Source organism: Balaenoptera acutorostrata, chromosome 12 (assembly GCF_949987535.1).
Source record: "Balaenoptera acutorostrata chromosome 12, mBalAcu1.1, whole genome shotgun sequence".
NCBI classification, from domain to species: Eukaryota; Metazoa; Chordata; class Mammalia; order Artiodactyla; family Balaenopteridae; genus Balaenoptera; species Balaenoptera acutorostrata.
In genome coordinates, this window is record NC_080075.1 from 63,135,718 (window position 1) to 63,153,349 (window position 17,632).

Consider the following 17,632-nt stretch of genomic DNA (forward strand, 5'->3'; position numbering starts at 1 on the left):
TACCCTTAAGGATTTGGATTATCTTTAGAACTTTAGTATACTGATTTGATCTAATGCAGCTTCTTAAGTATCTGCTCTTAAGTCCTTAACAGAATTGGGTTTACAGACCTGTGCAGTAAGGAGATAAGGGTTTTTATATACATCGAGTATCTCTAGGAATGCTAGCACTGCTTAGAATAGAGGAGAGAGCAGTTAGTTCTTCCAGGGAGGATTGACGGTTTTACAGGAGGCAAAACCCCCAAACTAACACATTTAGCATCTAAATGAAATATACCGCCAGTGCTGGTGTAATAATAACCTTGCGGTGGGTATTTTAACCTCTGTTTTGATAGAAGAGTCATCTGAGGCTCACAGAGGTTGACCACTTCTTTTTTTTTTTTTTTGGTGAGAAGATAAAGGATCTTTGTTTTTATTTCCACTGCCTCCGAGCAGGCTTATCACATTTAGAGCGTTACTTCTCTCCCCTTCTAGGGCACTGCATCAGAGCATGAGGGACAACAAAGAACCAGCCAAGAAGAAAAGGAAACAGAAGTGAAATGCCTGAGTTAATGTGAACTTTGGGGCTTCTGCTTTCTTTTTACCCAACAAGCAACAATGCTCCCTTGTCCTACAGCCTGCACCAACGTTGGCATCTTGGTTCTGAACTCAATTGCACCGTCAATTAGAGGCAATCATTCTTGGCAGGTCCTGCTACTGAAAAATGGCTGGCCTTAGGCAAGCCCTTTTGCAAAAAGCACAGCGGAAAGCCTGAGTTTAGGAGCCTGCACCGCCCCGATGAAGCTCCAGGGAGCAAATACAGAGCCTCCAGGCAGAGCTACCGTCCAGGCTGGCTTCATTTTTCCAGGGAGCCTTTGGTGAGTTCAATTATCTGGTAAATATCCAGTGCTTCACCCTCGGGAATCCCGTATCTGCTTTCCATCCCAGTTGGGTTGGAAGGGGTTTTACAATCCATGTTCACTTCCTTCCTGAGGCACTGGTCAATATTGGCTGTACTGAAAAAGGCGACTGACTGGGGCAAGTCATTCAGACCCAGCTTGTAGGCAAACGTGCACCTGGTCAAGAGGTTGGCGATCTGCAGGGTGAGGGCAGCACGGTAGCAGTCCTCCCGCACCAGGTAGCGAACCTCATCGTGGATGCTGATGCAGAAGCGCCCATCAATGGCAAACGCCTCAAACAGCCACTTCATGGCCACAAGCATGAGGTGTAAGTAGTCCGCAGTGGAGCTTTGCACCGCTCAATTCACACGGCGGGTCATAAGCTCCCCCTGGACAGCAGAGGGCTCCAGGGCTCAGCTGATGCAGCGGCCCAGCACCGGGGTACGTGGTGTGTCAGACATCGCAATGCTCTCCAGCTTATTGAACATTTCTGACTCTGTCCCCCATCCAGGCTTGTTCAGCAACCACCTCCCACTTCTTCCATTGTGATTTCCTAGAAGCTTCTCTCTGGATCTTGCGTAGATCCTGCAGGGAAACCAAGCCATCCTCCATCCTGTCCACAGGGAGGTCCAACTCCGTCACCAGCCACTCACCCTCATCTAACAGCCGATACCTGCGGAGGCCCTTGGTGACTGCATACATCTTTTGGACCTTCTCAGCTGCCTCCTGCCGCATGAGGCAGTGGTTGAACTGCATTAGGAGGCGCTCAGCGAAGGGCTGCCCCCGCCCCATAGATGCACCCATCGTTGAAGACCTTGGTGTGCTCACGGGTGATGCCCACGGTGGCAGCTCTCTTACTGTGTAGATCGCTGCCCCTGCTCTTCCTGCCCTGCAGTGTCATCCACCCGAAGGCCGTGCAGCCAAGCATGCCAGCAAAGTGGGCATCTCTCAGCACAGCTGCAATCCACAGCTCCTGTGCGTCTACGTCAGCACCCACGAGGACGTAGCCGGGTGGGGCCTGCACCATGGCCTTCAACTCACTGCCTACTCGGTCAGGTCGGGCGTTGCTGGCAATGAGCCACGTGGGCTCTACAGCCCGTTGAGTGATGGTGCCAGCGGTCACCCCCTGGGGCAAGATGGCCCCATAGCGGCCTTCCTCATCATAGTGTGGGTGCCGGGTCGCAGCACGGGGCAGAGCTGACCTGGGCAGCCACACCACCATCTGGGACCTGATACGTTTATGGGCATTCCTCCAAAAAGAAATCGTTTTGTTGATTTCCAAGGCACGGGGCCCACGGGCACCTCCTGGGCCAGCCTGCAGGGTGCCGTCCTCCATCTTGGGCAGGAAGTCTTTGGCAAAGGGGCTGCCAGCATTGCAGCTGTTACCATCCTTGTGAGGCAGCTTGAAGAACCAGCAGCCGGGGATATCCACATCATTGTAGGGTCCGTTGCCATGGTGATAAGCTGGCTGGCTGGCTTTTGGGCCACCAGCAGCAGTCAGAGCTAGGGCCCGACCTGGAACTGCCACTCGCAAGTTCTCCATCCTGGCCTCGGCCTCCACTTCTAAGCAGCCCATTTCTTCCACCGTCTGCCACGTGGTGCTGCTGTCAGTGAGCAGGAGCTCCTCAGCCAGGTCTGCCGCCTGCGGCTCCAACTGCTGCTTCCCCTGTTCAAGACAGTGCTTCCTGCACAGGGACTCGATGGCTATGTAGGGACAGGCCCCCCCCAGGGTCGGCCACTTTTACCAAAGGGTTCTGGGATTGGAAGCCAGGTCTACTGGCTTTAGAATCCAAATAGCCAGGAACTGTCCACGCTATTGCACTGCTGTGAAAAATCAACAGTCCTGCACAGGCAGGGCAAGGGAGAGGGAAAGAGGTCAACAGCAAGGAGGAATGCAGCAGTGGGCCAGTTGGGCTCCAGGATAGGATGTGGTTGTAGGGCAGAGATGGATGGAGTGGTGGGAGAGGAAGTTGTGAGACACCAGTCAGATTGTGAAGTGCCTTACGGACCATGTAGACAGACTTGGCATGTAGATGTTAAGGGTACACGGTGATTCTTAGAAAAATGGAAGAGATCAGTTCAGCAGGTTTTAATTGTCTAGATAATTTCTCAAAGTGTGGTTTTATGTATTTTTAAATCAATCACCTGGAGTGCTTGTTTTAAACGCACAGTATTGCCCCTCCCCACACTGTACAATGAACTCAGATCTGTATGTCTAATAGGCCTCTCAGATCATTCTGGTGCACACTGGAGCTGAAGGATTTGAGAAGTGTTTCCTAATGGGTAGTAGGGTAATCAATTTCTGCTGATTTTATACTGACTAGGAAAGTTTTCTGCAGACAGCTGAAATTATGTTCTTATGTTGTTTACCTGAGAGGGAGGTGGAGCCTGTGTTGGAAAGGACAGCTATTAACAGTAGATTAAAAGTATATTCTTCCAGGGCTTCCCTGGTGGCGCAGTGGTTAAGAATCCGCCTGCCAATGCAGGGGACACGGATTCGAGCCCTGGTCCGGGAAGATCCCACATGCTGCGGAGCAACTAAGCCCGTGCACCACAACTACTGAGCCTGTGCTCTAGAGCCCATGAGCCACAACTACTGAAGCCCGCCCACCGAGAGCCCGTGCTCCACAACAAGAGAAGCCACCGCAATGAGAAGCCTGTGCACCGCAATGAAGAGTAGCCCCTGCTCACCGCAACTAGAGAAAGCCCATGCACAGCAACAAAGACCCAACACAGCCAAAAATAAAATAAAATTTTAAAAAAAGTATATTCTTCCATATTAAAGTGAATATTGTCTCTCCCAAATTACAGACCCATTTTTAACCTTAGACATTCTTTTAAAACTGCCACTCTGCTTCCCAAGCTTTAGACTGGTTCTCTCTTAAATACTTTCCTCGAGGAACAAAGTAGTTTTAGGCACAGATGATCATCGCAGTTGTCTTAGTTCATTTCATTAGGGAAATGTTGAACAAGAGATTTTCATAGTGTTCCTTGCTTCATCCACCTTTGAATGCAAAGCAAAGAACCCCAGGGCTAAATCGTAAATGTCTTTATGAATCAGCAGAGATTACACCTCCTATCAAAGTATAATCTTCAAAAGATCAAACTCGACTGTCATACATATATAATGAGTATTAGTCAAATTTATTCACCTCCTTAATGAGGAAACTGTTAAGATGGCAAAGCTGGTTTGAAGCAGAATCGGAGGAACAGGAATTATGCGGTCTACCAGGAAGGGTGTTTTGAAATGAGTGCTGAGTGATCTGAGCCCTCCAAAGTGAACAGCAAAGTCAAACATGTAGCTCAGCGAGTCTCAAACTTTTGTTCTCAGTATCCCTTAATACTCCTAAAAACTGAGGATCCCAATAATCTATCAATATTCACCTTATCAGAAACCAAAACACAAATGTTTAAATGTTAGTTATAGTGGACCCTTGAACAAGGTGAGGGTTAGGGTTACCCACCCGTCCCACCGTCAAAAATCCAGGAATAGCTTTACAGTCCACCCTTCGTCTTGTGTTCTACATCTCTGGGTTCAACCAACCATGGATCATGTAGCACAGCAGTTGGTATCTACGGAAAAATATCCGTTTATAAATTGACCTGCGCAGTTCAAACCCGTGTGTTCAAAGGTCAACTGTATTTTAAAAATAAAAATAGGGCTTCCCTGGTGGCGCAGTGGTTGAGAATCTGCCTGCTAATGCAGGGGACACGGGTTCGAGCCCTGGTCTGGGAGGATCCCACATGCCGCGGAGCGGCTGGGCCCGTGAGCCACAATTGCTGAGCCTGCGCGTCTGGAGCCTGTGCCCCGCGACGGGAGGGGCCGCGATAGAGAAAGGCCCGCGCACCGCGATGAAGAGCGGTCCCCGCACCGCGATGAAGAGTGGCCCCCGCTTGCCGCAACTGGAGAAAGCCCTCGCACGAACCGAAGACCCAACACAGCCAAAAATAAATAAATAAATAAATAAATAAGAAAATCCTTTAAAAAAATAAAAAAATAAAAAAATAAAAATAAAAATAACAAGCCCATTATATGTTAACATTTTTTAATGAAAAATAACTTCAGATATATTTTGAGAAAAAAGGCATTGTTTTACACTTTTGCAAATAGAACACTTAATTGGCTTATCAGAAGACAGCTGAATCCTTATATCAATTTCTGCATTCATATGTTGCAATATGTTGTTTTGGTTGAAGTATATGAGGAAAATTTGGCCTCACACAGTTATGTAGTTGGAAAGGGAGGACCTTACAAAATCCCTAAACTGTCTTGGGAACCCTCAGGGGTCCTTAGATTACACTTTGAGAACCACTGCCCTAGATTAAGAAATACCCTGGCAGGCATGTTAAACAATGCACCAGTATGACCTTGAAAGGACATGCTGTAACTGTCTTTTGGTTATTTCCAAGTTTTGGATGATTTTTCTTAATACTTCAAGGCCTATGTCATGCTCCTGTCACCAGAAACAGACTGGGTCAGACAGACCAAATTCCACTTGTGAACAGTGGGAATTGGGACTATATTGTTAACTCATTTCTTTAAACAATCCCCTCAAATAAAAACATCTTTTTTTCCCTTTCATTATAAAATGCAAGAAATTTAGAAAATATAAAAACCAATTATCTTGAATACTTTGAACTTGTTGGAGATAAACACTGATACCTTCTTCCTTTTTTTTTTTAACTTTTTATTTTATATTGGAGTATCGCCGATTAACAACATTGTGATAGTTTCAGGTGCACAGCAAAGGGACTCAGCCATACATACACATGTATCCATTCACCCCCAAACTCCCCTCCCATCCAGGCTGCCACATAACATTGAGAAGAGTTCCCTGTGCTATACAGTAGGTCCTTGTTGGTTATCCATTTTCTAAAAGTTCCCCAGGTGATTCTATTGTGCACTTAGGACTGAGAACCACTACCTAGTCTAACTCCATTTTCTTTTTCTCTTTTTTTAACATCTTTATTGGAGTATAATTGCTTTACAATGTTGTGTTAGTTTCTGCTGTATAACAAAGTGAATCAGCTATACGTATACATATATCCTCATATCCCTTCCCTCTTGCGTCTCCCTCCCACCCTCCCTATCCCACCCCTCTAGGTGGTCACAAAGCACCAAGCTGATCTCCCTGTGCTATGCAGCTGCTACTCTCTCACTGCGTCCCAGCTTACCCTTCCCCCTCCCCGTGTCCTCAAGTCCATTCTCTACATCTGCGTCTTTATTCCTGTCCTGCCCCTAGGTTCTTCAGAACCTTTTTTTTTTTTTTTTTAGATTCCATATATATGTGTCAGCATATGGTATTTGTTTTTCTCTTTCTGACTTATTTCACTCTGTATGACAGACTCTCGGTCCATCCACCTCACTACAAATAACTCAGTTTCATTTCTTTTTATGGCTGAGTAATATTCCATTGTATATATGTGCCACATCTTCTTTATCCATTCATCTGTTGATGGGCATTTAGGTTGCTTCCATGTCCTGGCTATTGTAAATAGTGCTGCAATGAACATTGGAGTGCATGTGTCTTTTTGAATTAAGCCCGGGAGTGGGATTGCTGGGTCACATGGTAGTTCTATTTTTAGTTTTTTAAGGAACCTCCATACTGTTCTCCATAGAGTTTTTTTAGATATAAGACATTTTGTATTATTTCTGGTCTTTACAACAGTGCTTGAAAGTTTTCAAGGATCACAAAGCTGAGGCTGAGAGAGGCAAAGCAAACTGCCCTGGGCATATAGCTACTAACTTTTTCTATTCTAATCAGACGTCTTAGTTCTAACGATAGAATCCTCTCTAGCTAGTCTATGTGGGAAGGGATTCACAAAGGCTATTAGAAATTTGTGGAATTTCTGGAGAAGCTAGGTTGAGCTTCTAGGAACAACTCTCAGAACCACACCTCAGATCTGACCATGTAACGGAGCCCAGCCAAAACACATGGACTCTGCTGTGGACGGTGGAGACAGTCCCGTCACCACTTGACTTCAGAACTGGCTGCCTTTGCTGGCCTGGACCTTCTCTGTTTTCTCAGAAAATTCACTTTCAAAACAAAGTCTTACACATGTATATCTGATTGGTAGACTCTAACACACCTGTTGTATTAATTTCAAAATTTCAATGTATTTTTAAAAAGCTATTCCAGATGAGGGAGGTAGGATTTATACTTGGAGAATTATCCAAGCGAGAAGAAGCTGTTTGAAAGATTCTGGGTAGGGACAGATGTCCACCGCAGTCACCCTCTGGAGGCCCAACATCAATGTACACCCTCCCTCCATCCTTAAGTCTCCAGCCTGCAGAACACAATGCAACAATCCCTTATACAAAATATGCTACTCTCTCCTCAAAAGGGGAAGCCCCAAATTTCAGTTGATTGCATTCAGCTCCATATTCAGAATTTTGATGTTCATTCTTCTAATTTAAATACACTCTTTTCTTAATGCCCTGTTAGCCATGGATAAATTGTAAAATAAATCCACAGAGGCTATATACACTATATATCTGGGGAAGGGAGAGGGGAAAAATTTAACATATATTCTTATATAACGTAACTCACCTGCAAGGGGAAATATAAGGCTATAGTTGATATTTACCCACTCCATGTTACCTTTGCCCTCAGCCACAACTTGGTCTGCCTTTACCTTGTGGAGTGACCCTAACCTTTATTCCTGAGCATCTGAGTTCTTGGTGGCCCTCTACTTCCCTAAGGTTGCTCTAGTCCTGCTTACTTGCAGTATTCCGTGGGGAGGTACAAGGAGGACCCCTCAGTTTGTGAACATTGCTCCGGCATGTCTAAGGAAGGACTCCTATTTTCCCTAACACCCAAGATCAACGGCCTCAGCTGAAATGGTCAGCACTCCCCACTGCACCCCATCTTATTTGCTGGTTTAGTGGCGTGGTGCAAGGAACCTGAAATGGCCAAGTGTCAGTCTCAACTGGTAGAAAGATTCCCCTGGTGGAAACATTTCTCTTTCGACATTTTCTATATCACATCCATTGGCACTTAATTATCTTCCCTTTAGAACTGTTCTGCATACACTGATTTTTTGACTCATCGGAGAAGCCTAACCTTCAGGGTAGGTATGGAGGTATATCAAATGTCTAAATCTTAGCCCTAACGTGACTTCTTTCGTATTCAATAAATCCACCCCCAACTAAGGAAGATGCCTATTATTTTTGTCCTTGCCTTCACTAGTGTTTGAGAGATGCACGGATAAGGACTAGAGGGCTGGTAGCAGCAGGGGTCTCTGGAGAAAGGGATGAAAGGGATAACACAGCGAATTTTATGATATCTCAACCAGTTCTCCATCTTGGAAATAATCATATGGTCTTTTAACCTTGTGGCTTTCAGATCCTAAGCTCTCAAAGATTTATTTCTTGGCAGTAAGCAACATTTAGAAAATCTATCTTTATTGTTAAGCTTGAATATTCCAATTTATTATTTTGTTTAGCCCAGTGGAATTATTAGAGGACATCAGTCATGCCCAATTGCCACCAGTTTATTTCAAACACTTATGAACAGAGAATTGCAAAACATTTCCCCCCCCCCCCCTTGGGCTTATATGCGCTTGGTATTATGCTTATGCAAACAGAGTATGTAAGCACAGCTTCCTTTCCTGTATGTGCATGCATTCGGCACATATTAATGTCATGCCTGCTACATGCCAGCTACACTTCATGCTGGAGACATAGTGGTGAAGCCCAGGCACCGTCTTTTTGCCATAGCCTTTCTATTCTAGTAAGGGGTGCTAGTACACACCATGTCTGGCTCTGTCTCCTGCTGCTAAATTAGGATGTCCTGTCATTTACTCAGAATACAGCAGGGGGCAGATAAAGTCCATCTTTCAAAATCATTTGCGGCAGCCCAGCATTTTAGATGGCAGCAGATAAGAATTGTCACTTCAGTTTTTGAAGGAAACTAGAATCTGGTTTTGCATTTTGCTCATTGCTTATCTGACTTTCGGTATCTCTGGTATCAAATCTGGGAAAAAGCCAAACTGCAGGTACATTTTCTCTTTCAGAGTAAATATTTTTGGGAAATAGTTGTGAGGGACGCTTGCTAAGTAAAGGAATTCTACTCTGAATGCTTTCAAAAATAAAGACTGTTCAATGGATTTAACATTAATTCAATTTAATATTTTCTATAAATCTGAATTTTCATTTAAGTATTTGCTTAAATTGAACTGTAGCTGTGTTTTGATTTTTGCTGAGAGGATGGGTAAAAAGACCATCCTCATTAGCTAATCTTATTCCTATTTCAGAAACAGTAGCCACTCCTACATCCTTTTGGAGTGAATAAGAGGAAAATTTAGAAATGTAGAGAAAGCAAATGCACACGTGTGTGTGTGTGTGTGTGTGTTTGACATACTGTTATGGCCACGAGAATGGCATCAGAGGGGTGGAAGAAAGGAAAGGACCAAGGATGTGGGGTGTTGCATTTTGGGCAAAGACCTCGAGAGAATATCCTAATTTTGGACTTTTTAATGGTATGTTAGGTTTGCTGGGTCCTTTAAAGCAATAAGTATTCAACTGAGCTGTGAAGCTAGACATTGGAATTTCCTATGAAAAGGAAAATCTGAGCTAAAGAGAGGAGAGTTACCTGAGCAGATACCTTTTATCAACCAGCACCTTACTGGATCTTTTATTAATCTATGGTTTCCCTGGGCCTCCTGTTCTATTACTCTCTATGGGGCAAACACAGGAAAACTACACCAACTCCCTCTGGCAAAGGCTCCTTAGAGAGCGAGTGGGTGAGTAGAGGTGGAAGGGGAGAGGGCTAAATCAATTTCTAGTGACTCTGAGAGCCAATCAAATCTTATTATTCTGTTGAATTATTTCTCTTCTCCTGTACATAGTAAGTTCTGTGGGACAGGGTCATGTTTATCTTGTTCACCACTGACTTTCCTGTGACCATGACATTTTTCATACACCAGTGCTTTAGGAGCAAAAATAACAGCCCTCCCACTGACCTCATTAAGAAAAGACTAAAGAGATTAAGAAATGTGGATAATCCCAGCCATGAGTTATTTGGAAATTGTGTGCATGTGTGAGATTTCCAATCATCTGTCCCTGTTCACCTATGAATATGATGAAATGCAGAGGTACTGAGTAAGAATAGCTAAGGAGTTCTGAAATGCCTTCAAAGTTGACATAATACTGTAGATTCTTTGAATTAGAAGGGCCTTACCCTGCCCCACCCATCCAATTCAGGAATTCTGCAATATCCCTAAAGGGAAGTCACCATATTCTGCTGGAACACTCACCAAATCTTGAAGTAGTGATTCCATTACGAGAAAGCTCTTCTTCCTTTTTCTTTCTTTCTTTCTTTCCTTGTTTTTTTTTTTTTTTTTTTTTTTTTTTTTTTTTTTGGCAAGGGGTGTTTAAAAAAATATAGAAAAAGACAGAAAAGAAGGTAATGGCTTTCATATGCCCACAGTCTAAGAATAAACAAGTCCTAATGTTTTGTCCTTTCGGTCTCAGCTGTCCACTGTTGGGAAATAGTTCTCCATGGGTCTCTCACCTTTTTGTGCATTTGCGAGTGAACTACTGGGCCATCTTTTCCAGGATGTTTGGACGGTGAACGACTGTGGAAGGTAGAGATGGTGGTTCCCTTCAGAATAAAGGGCAGGTTACTTATGACCTTGGAAGACAGAGTGTGTCTCGCAATGGAGCAAATGGCAGGTATGCTTAGTGCCCATTATGAAATTATCAGGTTCCTTAAACCCAGGGTTCTTCTCTCCTGTACTCCAACCACTGCATGTGCAGGTGTCATCTGGTCCTCTTCACATTGCCCTTAGGAAATTGGCACCAAAATGCTGATCTGTCACTGCTGCTATTGCTGTGGGTAACAAGCTGCCTTTTGTCTCTGATCCAGGAGTTTTGTGCCAGCATCCATGAAACTGTGGTAGGTTACTATTTAAACTATCATAGGCCAGAGAAACAGGTGGAAATAGCTCCCAGGTAATAGTAATATTAAAACTTGATGAGGATAGAAAAAGAAAAGTAGAAAATTTCACTTATGAATGTAGAAGCTAAGATATTAAACAAAAATTAGTAAGCACAATCCAGTGGAAAGTTACAAAAAGAATGAAAGGAAATTAAGACCATGTTTATTTCAGGTTTATAAAGATAGTTTAAAATTTGGAAATTCATCCAAAAAATTTACTGTGTTAGATTAAAAGAGAAAAAACCTGTGTTATTATAGTAGTAGAAAGTAAAAGCATTTGATAAAATCTAGCAACAATTACTAATAAAAATTCCATGTAAGTTAGGGATAGAATAAAACTTTTTAAACATGCTGATGACTGTATCAAACTATGAAATAGAGAAGCCATTTTAAAATCTGGAACAGATAGCATTGACCACTTGTATCGTTATTTAGTATTGTTTTGGAAGTTTCAAATAAGACAATAGGACAATAAAATATGTAAAATGTTGGAGAAAAACCAGTCACAAAGAGGCGGTATGAGCCAAGGAAAGATTAGGAACTTGAGACGCACAGACATGGATCAGAATCTCACTTTGGCTCCATTTTATCTGTGGAACTTTGGGCAAGCTATTTAATTTTTTATAATTCAGTTTTCTCTTCAGTGAAATGGACATAATAATAATTTTTGGAGATCCTGCACAGATTACATTCCCTGCTGTCTTGCTTTTTTTTTTTTTTTTTAATATTTATTTACTGGGACTTCCCTGGTGGTCCAGTGGGTAAGAATCTGCACTCCCAATGCAGAGGGCCTGGGTTTGATCCCTGGTCGGGGAACTAGATCCCACATGCATGCTGCAAGTAAAAGTCCGCATGCCGCAACTAAACATGTCTCAATGAAGATCCCGAGGGCCTAAATACTTATTTATTTAGGCTGTGCCAGGTCTTAGTTGCAGCACTTGGGATCTAGGCCCCTGACCAGGGATTGAACCCAGGCCCCCTGCATTGGGAGTGCGGCTTCTTACCCACTGGACCACCAGGGAAGTCCTCCTGCGGTCTTGTTAAAGGGCCCAGCTCAGTGCCTGACACATGTTCGGTGTTCCGCAAATGTTAATTCCTTCTGACACTTTCAACCTCTGAGAATTTGAAAAAGAATAAGGATTTGGATGTCTGCGAAGCCTGTCACGGTAGCAACCTCTGTGATTAAGAATAAAACCAGTATAGAGATGCCTAATTCTTTTTGTTCAAGCTTCTTCCAGAAACCTGAGAACTTTCAACAGTGGCAACCCAAATTGATGATTCTGCCTCTTACAGAAGAAAATCAATAAACATTAGCTCCTCTGAAGCAGACAAATTACAGGAACAACAAGTTCCACAGTGTTTCATAATCTTATGACAAACACCATCCGAGTTCCTGGATGAGGAATCTTTTCTTACCAGGATCCCACTGGCCAGTCCCAAAGTGGGCTTTGTCTCCCTCTCTTGGTTTTGTCACTTTGCTCATATGATTTGTTTGCCCTTTTGCCTATTGTGAGCTTGGCCATCTCCTGGTTTGGTAAGTTCCCAGCACTTCAGAGGCAGCCCATGTCCACGGAGGGTCCTGGGAGGCCTCCTGATCTGACCACTAACTATTGGGCCTCAGCTCCAGCGATAACAATGAAGGTTAATTTTTCTGGAACATTTTTAAAGCCTATGGCTCAGCCTTCTCTGTTCATCTGAGAGAAGAATCTTTGAGTCAGCTTAAGGAGACACCACTCCCACTGTCACCTCTGGGATTTAGGGTCTGTCCTGGGCCACAAAAGAGCCCTCAGACCTACCCCTGCCTCAGGCAAGTCCTCATGTGTGAGCTGGGCCCCATGTTCCAATCTGAGTATGTTGTCCTCAGGGCAGTTCTATTAGGAGTAGGGGTGCAGGGAATGTGAGGTTGGGGCACTGGTGGAGAAAGTTGGGCTGCTCTGGGCATGTAGAGAAGGGTATAACTCGGGCTTGAGAGCGAAGGAAACAAGTCATGAAACTGACTCTGTGGCTCGATCATCTTTATTTATTTGTTTGTTTGTTTGTTTATGTATTTGGCTGCGCCGGGTCTTAGTTGTAGCATGTGGGATCTTTAGTTGCAGCATGCAAGATGTCTTTTAGTTGTGGCATGCGGAATCTTTAGCTGTGGCATGAAGACTCTTAGTTGTGGCATGCAGGATCTAGTTCCCTGGCCAGGGATCAAACCCGGGCCCCCTGCATTGGGAGCACAGAGTCTTAACCACTGGACTACCAGGGAAGTCCCTTGATCATATTTATACATCACAGAAATGTCACTGGACTTGATAGCTGAGATAGCTCAGGCTCAGAGGGGTTAGGTGATTTGCCCAACACTGCACAGCACTGGAATCAAGACTGGATCCAGATCCTCTGACTCCTGGTCCAGTGCTCACTCCTTCCACTCAAGGTCCTGCTCCCCCCAGGTTTGCTTTGGTGATGCAGCAGGTAGGACTCAGCACATTAGTTGGGCGCTTGGAGACTTGGTTTGGTCACCACCTCAACACCTGGTGTGGTCACACTCTTCAGATCCTAAAGCCTTCAAGGCTGGGGTGATGGGGTGGGACAGGAAAGGGGAGGAGGAGAAGCAGGAGGGATTGGGGGACCTGTCAGGGAGTGGGGAAGGCTGGGGCTCAGAATTCTAGCTCATGTGCCAGAGGATGTCTGACTCACAGACAGCAGGGTGGGGTGTAGAGGATAATCAGACAGACACTCACTGTGCGTCCAGCAGGCCCGTAGGTTAGGGAGGGTACAACAGATGCGGAAGATCCTCTCTCTGCTAGCAGGACCTCTTCTGAGGTGGCATTGGCAGTGCTGGAAATTCCTGCCCAGGGTAGGCCCAGCTGCGTAGACCCTACTGGATGGCCTTGTCCAGCAGGTGACAGGGCCATCCCTGGGCAGTGACATGAATTTGACCTTGGGGAAGGGAACCCAGGGCAGCATCCTTTCCCTTCATACATCTACTTCCCTGTTGATTGGCTTCCCTCTTGACCCACACCCCCTCTTTTTGCTGCCAAATGAGTGGCGAGGGCTGTGTCATGTGAACGATAGTCACAGAGGATCACAGGCAGTTTTCAGGGTGTGCATTCACACCCTTTCCTGTCATTAGGAAACATGCAGTTTCTTTGAGATTCGACTCAGCACGTTTCTTGCTCTTGCTTTCTTTCTCTTGAAGCGTGGGGCCATCTGGGTTCACTTCTGCTGTGATAGAAACATAGACGCCACCTCTTTACTGTAAGAAAGTCAACACCGTGGACATGATGACCAATGGCAGCTGATGCTGAGGCTCAGAGCTGGGGAGGCCACAGGACCGATGGCGCCTGAAGAGGACGCATCCCACGGCGGGCCATAGCTTCCTGGCACCCACCTCTAACCGTCATGGAAGCCTGCAGTCACCAGCTCTTTCTACTTTTTTAAGAGAAGCTGAAAATCTAAATTGAAAAAGTTCAGCACAAAATTGGCACAAAATTTCTCAAAGATACAGATAGCACGAACAAAACATGATTTGATTTGAAGGCGGGTTCGTTTGTAACTTCTGAGCTACCTGTTTAAAAAAAATTCCTCCCAGGTATTTCACCTCTGGGTCTTCTTCCTCAAAACCCATAATTTTAGTCTATTATGAGACAACATCAGACAACCTGAATCGAGGGACAGTGTATGACATACCTGACCAGTAATTTTCACAATGGTCAAGGTCATGATAAACAAGGAAACACAGAAAAACGGTCACAGATTGGAAGAGACGAAGGAGACATGATGACTACATGCCATGTGGGATTCTGGAACGTTAATGGAGAAATGGGTGAAATCTGACTGTCCGGAGTATAGCTAATGTCAGGGAACCAATGTTAATTTCTTAACTTGGACAAAGGCAGCGCTGTCAGGAAAGATGTTATCATTAGTGGACACTGGGCGAAGGGTATATGGGAAATGTTGGCACTACATTTGCGACTTTTCTGTAAATCTAAATTTATTCCAAAATCAAAAGCTTATGAAAAAGAAAAAGTCCCTTCCAAGCCTGAGATAACCTCTGGTTGTTATGGTTCAGAAAATGAAGCCAGGTTTCTAATGTCAAAACAAATGCTGTCCCACTGGTGTTCTCCCTCCCACCCTGTGAAGTGTACTTAGTACAGTGTCAAGATCTACTATCATTTTCTTTTAGATCAAATGGGACCAAGGACTCCTAAAATGGGCCTGCGAGTTAGCCCAGAAGCATGCAGGTGGTCAGGCAACTTTACAAAATGGTGTCTCTCTTTCTACTAGAAAGAGAAGCTCTGTTTCATGGCCACACACACTGCTGTGCTCCCACTCTACCTGCCCTACAGTGACTGGAGTTCGAAATTCAGAGGCAGAGTTCTAGGTGCACTCCCAGGACTGACATTTGCCTAAGGATACGGTGGTTGGACCTGCCAGCCAGGCTGTACGGCTGCATCACTTTCTAAATGGCTTCTGGCATTGTGTAGTAGGATCCAAGAAGAGCCCCCTCCTTTCTAAGAAAACATTCTCAGCATCAGGAACATTGGGGAGGCAGAGAGGGCTGAAGTGAGCGGTCAGAGTGCGGAAGGGGCCAGCATGGGAGTGAGAAACCTTGACAAATATTTTCATCTCTGTAGAGGAGTCAAGTTTCTCCAAATGAGTGGTTCCTCCAACTCCACAGGAATTGTATAACTCTGCAGTGTTCCCAGGCAATTACTCCTGCTTGCAAATCTGAACCTCCCCTTTCAGGATCCAATCAAGTGACCACAAATCAAAGAGGGCTTGGACTCATTCCACTAATAGCATGGAAAGCCATTAGCTGAAGTTGTTTGAAAAGGGAAGTGGCTCAGATATCTCTGGTCTCACAAGAAAAGCTTCTGTAATATCAGATTATGGTTACCAAATAGCTTAGGGACTGAGGCATCATGTTTCTCATAACGAGAGGTTATTTATTGCACCACTGAACCAACACTCTCCCTTGCTCACTTGCACAAGATACGATGAAGAGTCCTTTCAAGTTGAATTAAGTTTAAATGGAAAAGTAACACGCATGCGCCCAGCTAATGCTTGGGTTTAGCTCTGGCGGTGTGGGCAGGGAGGGTAGAGGGCTCCCCCTGTGGGTGGTCCCGGGGGCTCTGCAAGGCCCTCTTTGCCCCAGTCTCTAATGCTTGAAGTTGAACTCATGGGGATCATTCCTTGGGGTTAGGGCCCTGTTTCCAAGAGAGTCTTTGGCACTAATGTTGAGGATCTGGGCTGTTTATGATCATTAACTTAACAGGGGCCCCCACTTTCTTTGGGGAACTATTTCTCCCAGTCCCGCTTCCCTGTGGTTCTGAGGGGCTGCCAATCCCAGAACTCCATGCTTTTGGCCAGGACTTAGGCATGTACCCATCCCTTGGGCCACAGTGATTGGTTCAGGGATGGGCACATGACAGAATCTGGGCCAATCGGAGGCCCTGTTCTAAGAGCTAGTGGTGAAGTCATCCTAACTCAGGGAGGTTGGAGGGACGTTTGGGAATCTAGAGCCCCCCAGGCTCTGTTTTCAGTCACTCAGAGAAAACCCATCTTCACTGGAGTAATAAAGCCAAGTAGTGGTAAGGAGAGAGGGGAGGTGGGGAGAGAGGGGAGGCGGGGAGAGAGGGGTCTTCATGGCGTCGAGGCCCAGTTCTAGGCATTGAGAGCCCAGACATGTGTTTGGATGCTCCAGGATCTTTTTTTTTTTAAATTAATTAATTAATTAATTTATGGCTGTGTTGGGTCTTTGTTGCTGTGTGAGGGCTTCCTCTAGCTGCGGCAAGTGGGGGCCACTGTTCATCGCGGTGCGCGGGCCTCTCACTATCGCGGCCTCTCCTGTTGTGGAGCACAGGCTCCAGACGCACAGGCTCAGTAATTGTGGCTCACGGGCCTAGTTGCTCCGCGGCATGTGGGATCTTCCCAGACCAGGGCTCGAACCCGTGTCCCCTGCATTAGCAGGCAGATTCTCAACCACTGCGCCACCAGGGAAGCCCTGCTCCAGGATCTTTACAACGAAGCCGCATCTTAATTAAGCTTGTTTGTACTGGACTTCTACCACTCTCAAGAGAGAACATTCTAACGCTTTCATCAGTGTGCCCATCTTCTACGGCTTTCCATAAACACCATTCCTGCACGGGCAAGAGAAGGCTGCCTGCTGGCCTGGCTTTAGAGTCTCTGAGGGCACACCGTAGGTGGGCTCCGAGATGTCAGGGGCCCCAGCTGGTCAAGATGGAAGGGAGATAAAATCAAAGCACCTTGATGCGAAAGCGAAGGGCTTTTCTTCCTGGGGTTTCATCCGTTTTGCTCATCGGGTTTTCTGGTAAGATTCTTTTGAAGAAAGGGCTCTGCAGCTAGAATAGTTTTACGTTCACCCTCTTAGAGGATCTTTACCTGCCTCTCCAGGGCTAATGTTCTTTATGGTTTCACTTTCCTAGTCACCTGGCCTGGGCATGATTCACGTTAGAGGCCTAAGAGCTTGCTATGTTCATGGGCGGGGTAGGCCCAGGCCCAGGGGATGTGGAGGGAGGTGGTCACGTGGGTGGAGACAGGACCGAGCTCCCACCCAGGCCCTCCCAGTGGCGTCCGTTTCTGTCCCGACTCTGCAGGCCCCCGCTGAGATAAGCCTGGAGTAAGTCAGTCTTGTGGAGTTTCCGCCTCAGCTGGCCATTCTCACCCTTGGATGATCCATCCCAGTCGGAAGGGTATGTGTGGGCGTTCAGGGTGGTCTGTGATTCCGGACTCCTGGAACAATCCGGCGGGAAGGTGGCCGCTGGCCAGCCCAGGTGCCCTGAGGCCCCCGCAAGCCGGAGAGCCTGC

At 45.7% G+C, this 17,632-nt stretch overlaps 1 pseudogene; it reads right to left on the reverse strand.

Annotated features, from left to right (window-relative positions):
* Positions 1 to 710: 710 nt before the first annotated feature.
* Positions 711 to 17,124, reverse strand: LOC103012149 (DNA polymerase subunit gamma-1-like; annotated as a pseudogene).
* Positions 17,125 to 17,632: the final 508 nt, after the last annotated feature.